Genomic DNA, 6,000 nt, shown 5'->3' on the forward strand with positions numbered 1-6,000 from the left:
TATCGGATTTGTTAAAAATTCAATAGACAGCTGTGGAGATGTAAAGCTTTAGTAGGAAACTTCCTCTGTTTACTTGCAAGTGAAAAGTCCTGTGCTCTTTGTCTGTCGTGTTAGAGGTTTGGAATGTTTTGAAGCTGATTTACTTTTCAAAGATCACATGTTATGGCCATTTACTTACTAAGAACAAGTCCTTTTTATTTTCCAGTGTCCATCTGATTTTTACAGCATGAAATGTTTGCAAGAAATATTCACAGTATCCATCACAATGTCTAGTCATCATTAAACATTGATAGGACACACAGCTTGACCATTTGGATCTAGCTAATATTTAGAAGTGGCAAATAAGGGTAAATATGGACAGCTACTTTTTGACCTTTCTCTTGTATGTGCTGATTTACTTTGGAAAATTTAAATATAAAAATGGTTAAGTTTTAAATGATGGTAGGTAGCTACCACAACCCATATGAACTAAATACTACCTGCCAAATTAAGGATGTTTCTTAAAATGGTGACCATTTCAGATGACTGTCTGTGGGCACATAATTTTCACCCACTATGTTGGGTTCATTTCAGCTTTGCCTTAGTGAGAGATGCTGACTTTTATCTACATGTTGTTTTGAGTTGCGCCATATTTTCAGATCTTCTACTGGCTGTTTTAAATGGCATTGAAGTATTAATGTTTCACATCAACCACTGTATTTCATAGTAGTCATAAACTCATGCAATTACTGTTGTGACAACAAGGTGAAGCAATGCTGTAATGGTACATTACGTTGATATTGTTTACACACAGTTATGCTATCTCTTGAGAAAATATCTTTTATTGTTTCATTTGCATGTATCTGTCTCTGCATAAGCATACTACAGTTGTCACATTCTTCCAAGGGCAGTAGTTTGCACTTTCGATATCACCACTTATTGTTCATTAAATGATGTATAACACTGCATGTCTGTGCATTTAGGTTTAGTAGTGTCTGTAGTGATGTGCATCCATAATTGTATACCTTAACAGAAGTAGTACAAATAGTAACAGCTATGTTTTATACAGGCTGTGATGATGGTATTGCCAGCTACGCCAGGAGAAGCAGGGCAGGGGATTTGTAGCATATGCTAGCAAAGCTAGCTGGAGTTTTGTAAATAATTGTATGCCATTTTTGTATATCAAACTAATTTGTACAGATGCTTGTGCTGAAAATGTATTTGTAAAGATGTTTGTGTTAAAAATGTACCAACAGGGGGTCCCGCTAGACAGAAAAAGAAATGCACTTGTATGTCAGATTGTATTGTAACTGTGGAAGCTAATATATTGTAACAGAAGATACTGGAAGAGAAGAGGTTAATCTTAGTCCAGCTAACTTTGAAAATAGTTTAAAATTAAATTACCTGGTCGGTCATAAAGATTGTATCTTACAGATGTTCTTCGTGTTTCACTGTTGCAGTCATCACCTGTGGGTTATCCCTGCTGTAGTAGCCCTCGGCCGGCCTGGATACCAGAGTCAATGTTTTTCTGCGTTAGGTGATGTTGCTTGCTGCCTGACGTCAGGTTGTCAGTGCTATAAATGAAAGCAGCCGACACCATTACATCAGTCTTTCTTGCCATGGAGCCTGTAGCAGAAGCAGTTTGCAAGTGTTCTGGTCAGTCACTACCAGAGTTTGAATTACAGCTGAAAATGTCTAAAGCTAAGTACCCCTTCAGGGATCCTTTTTTCTTGCAATAACCAATGTCCGAAAAAGTTAACAATTGTCTCGCCTGTGGAAAGCAAACACCACACTGTGACTTCGATTCATACTGCGTCACTTGTTTAGGCCCAGACCACAACGTCCCCCATTGCCAGTTCTGTGACCTCTTTAACATGAGAACCATTCATTGTAGAGCTCTTATTGTACCAGGTCTTTTCGTCTTCCGTCTTCACATTCCAAAATGGCATCAGTCAGCCTACAATCTGTAGACATTCCAAAAAAACGTAAGTTTAAAGATAGAGAAGATCACACAAGGCTAAACCTTTCGACGACTCTACCGCTAAGCAAGTCATCAGTTCTCTGGAATTCAGTGAGGTGCCTTCGCAGCTCCTGATTCCCGATTCAATACCTTTGCAGGCCTCTACTGAGACCCTTTCGAAGTCTGATATGCCTAAGAAATCTTCTTAGTCTTCCGAGCCTTTGGTTGTCTCTGCCTTGGTTGGGTCGGGAGCCGCGACGCAGGCACCGCCTTCTGAGGATGTTTTTCGCACTACCAAATCTAGACAAAAAACAACGCCTTCTCCTCCAACTACCATTTCGCTCAGCATTATGGATACTCTTGGGCCTAGAAGCAAGGCCACACCTAGGAAAACTACCTCTAGCAACCATTTTACCCCTGCTCCACCACCCCAAGCTCAAATGCTTAAAATGGCAGAGAATCTTATCACCCTTATCAGGGGTAATCAGGCCACACCTTCTAACAGGAAGAGACCTTTCTCCTGAAATACTGACAGAATTAGGAGTCTGATTATTCAGATTTTGAAGAGGAACAACAACCTCTGACTGCATATGAGGATTCAGACTATGAGGAAGGCTGTCCCTCTGCAAAGAAAATTGGCTTTCTGTAACAAAGGACAAATGGGTCTTAAAGATCATTTTTTTCAGGTATACAAATTTTCCTTCAACAAACTTCCAATTCCAAGAGGGTACCCAGACTTACCTCCAAATCAGTGGGTAGAGATGTTGAAACAAGTCCAAACTCTCATATCCCAAGGTACAGTAGAACCTGTCCCCTCAGATCAAACAGGCACTTGGCGCCCCATCCTGGATCTATCCATTCTGAACACCTTCCTGGTGGTCCCCAAATTCAAAATGCCAGCTTTGCAGCAGCTGCTGCCTATGCTGACAAAAAATGCCTGGTTAGTTACGCTAGATCTAAAAGATGCCTACCTCCACATCCCCATAAGGGAATCCTGCAGGAAATTCCTTCGCTTCAGAGCAGGCTCACAACACTTTCAATTTTCTGTGCTACCCTTTGGCTTATCTACTGCTCCCAGGGTATTAAACAAATGCTTAGCCCCAGTCAATGCCTTTTGCAGACAGAAAATATACAGATTTACCCTTATCTGGATGAGTGCCTCATTCAGGTAGATTGCAAAGAAAAGCTCCTCAAGGATCTCTTCTTTGTCAAAACCCTCCTAACCTCCTTAGGGTACACCATCAATGAGAAGAAATCAAAGCAAACCCCTCCAGGAAGACCATTTTCTTGGGAGCATTGCTGGACACAGCATCCCAAATGGCCTTCCTATCCCCGAAAACAGAGCTTCCTGCCTATTTTACCCAGCTGGCTTCCAGAAGTCACTTCACTGTGAGGAAGTTCCTGCAAGCCTTGAGGATACATGGCATCTTGCATCCTTCTAATTCCTCTGGCCAGGCTTCACATGAGAAAACTTCAGTGGTACCTGAAGAGCCTTTAGTGTCAGAACTCTCAACCTCTAGAGACCTCTCTCCCTCTGATCCCCTGTATAAGGGCCATGATTCTCTGGTGGGGAGGGGCCTGTGCCCAGAACAAGGGTCTTTGCTTCACACTCCACCCAGCCAGGCAGGCCATTACCAATGACACCTCAGACATAGCGTGGGGTGCTCACATAGAAGGCAGGTGCACCCAAGGTCTTTGGGATGCCCAGCACCTTCGCTTACACATCAACCAGAAGGAAATGATGGCAGTACAAAAGGCTCTGACATCCTTCAAACCCCATCTCAAGCCAAGGGTTCTCCTCATCAAAACAGACAACGCCACAGTAATGTTGTACATCAACAAACAGGGAGGGACCCAATCTTGCCCTGTGTGCAGGCTAGCCTTGAACCACTGGCTGACAGCCTCTTCCATGGGGTTACACCTGATAGCCCAATACCTACCAGGGCTCAACAACACCCTGGCAGACCACTTAAGCAGAAACTTACTGGACCCCCATGAATGGCAGCTCAACAGAAAAATCTTTTTACAAATCACTCAGGCGTGGGGGGCTCCGGAGGTGGATCTCTTTGTGTCACATCTCCACCATCAGCTGAAAAAATTCTGTACCAGGGAGTGTCACCACCTAGCATGGAAGGTGGATGCCGTGAGCCTCCCCTGGAACACCCTCTTTGTGTACGCATTCCCTCCTCTGCCTCTTAGTCCCAAGGTACTGATCAAAATAAGGGAGGCGAGACCATAGGCCATCCTCATTGCTCCAGATAGGCCCAGACAACATTGGTAACCCCTTACTGCGCAGCCTGGCCTTACAGCCTCCCAGGCAGCTTCCCCTGATCTCAGACTGCTTAACTCAGATGGGGGGATGCTGCACCCAGACTTGCAGACTCTCAAACTATTAGCATGTCTAATACTCTAAAGGCAAACAAGGGGCCCCTGTTAAGCAAACGGGTCCTAGACATTATAACAGAGGCCAGAAGGCCCAGCACCAGAAAAATCTTACGCAGGAAATTGGAAAAGATTCTGCTTGTGGAGCCAGTCCAGAGGGGGCAGTATCTCACAACCTTCCATCTCTCTTATCCTGGACTACCTAGAGGAGCTACCTAATAGTGGCCTCTCCTTCTCTATTAAAATCCACGCCTCAGCCATTTCAGCTCATTTTGTTATAGAACAGCCCCTGTTCTCCCATCCTTTGATTAAACAATTCCACAGAGAGGCTTGTAATATCAGACCTCCCAGAAGGCCACCCACTTCAGCCTGGGCCCTGAATTATGTTCTGGAAAAACTAACTTTACCACCCTTCAAACCTGCTGCTTCAGCAGAACTAAGATAACCTCTCCTGGAAGACTGCTTTTCTCCTAGCTATCACCTCAGCCAGAAGGGTTTCAGAACTTCAGGCACTGATGGCCATTGAGGCCTTCATCATCCATGCAGACAGGGTCTCCCTGAGAACTAGTCCCTCCTTTATGCCTAAGGTGGTATCTAATGTAACTCTTAGCCAGGCCATACATCTACCCACCTTCTTTTTTAACCCTCAAAACAAGGGGGAAAGAATTCTGCAGTCACTAGACATGCACAGACAACTCCGGTACTGTCTGGACCGTACTAAACCATTCAAGAAAACAGACAAACTACTTGTCAGTTTGCTCCAGGGGCAGAGGGGGAAGCCCATTTCCAAACAAACCATTTCCAAATGGATATCACACTGTATCCATTTCTGCTACAGATTGCATGTGAACCCCTTCAAGTTTATTCAAACCCATTCCATTAGGGCAGCCTCCACTTCCCCAGCATTCCTCAGAGTAGTTCCCACCAGGGACATCCTGGAAGCTGCCACCTAGACTTCTGACCATACCTTTACCAAGCATTAACACCTACCTCTATTTTCTAAGGCTAGGGCAGGGTTTGTCTCTACAGTTCTGCTCGGCATGCTGACCCATTCCTAGGTCTCTTACTAATCCTACTACCCCACTCCTCAGATTTAGGAATCCTCCCACAGGTGATGACTGCAACAGTGAAACACAAAGAACATAGTACAGTTGTGTACACTTAACATAAATGTATATGTGCGAGTATATTCACTGTTGCAGTCTGGGTTTCCCACCCTCCTTCCCCCTTATTTCTTCTTTCTTCAGGGGAATACAAGTTTTTAATGGTGGCTTTTAGCCACCAGGACCACTTTACAATATATACTTGGGCCTCTCACTGGTTAGGGCAAGAAAACTGATGTAATGGCATCTGCTGTTTTCTTTTATAGCACTGACAACCTGACGTCAGGCAGCAAGCAACAGCAGCCAATGTAGAAAAACATTGATTCTGTTATCTGGGCTGGCCGAGGGCCACAACAGCAGGGATAACCCACAGGTGATGACTGCAACAATGAATACACTTGGACATCTACATTTATGGTAAGTGCACACAGCTATACTTTCTGATTACAGCAAGAGACGAAATGTCTGTGAAAACAAGGACTAGGGATCCTTATTGTATTGTCCATAGCAGGGAACTATTTGCTACCTTGGAAGGGCGGAAGTGTTCAAATTGTTTCATTACTTTCAGAAGCTGCA

General features: G+C 44.1%; 1 protein-coding gene across 1 annotated transcript in view; it reads left to right on the forward strand.

Annotated features, from left to right (window-relative positions):
• PARD3B (par-3 family cell polarity regulator beta) overlaps positions 1-6,000 on the forward strand; it is a 5,075,916-nt gene that overhangs the window by 482,347 nt on the left and 4,587,569 nt on the right. The gene's annotated exons all lie outside the window — the stretch shown is intronic.

This window comes from Protopterus annectens, chromosome 6.part1 (genome assembly GCF_019279795.1).
Source record: "Protopterus annectens isolate FY-2018-M chromosome 6.part1, PAN1.0, whole genome shotgun sequence".
NCBI classification, from domain to species: Eukaryota; Metazoa; Chordata; order Ceratodontiformes; family Protopteridae; genus Protopterus; species Protopterus annectens.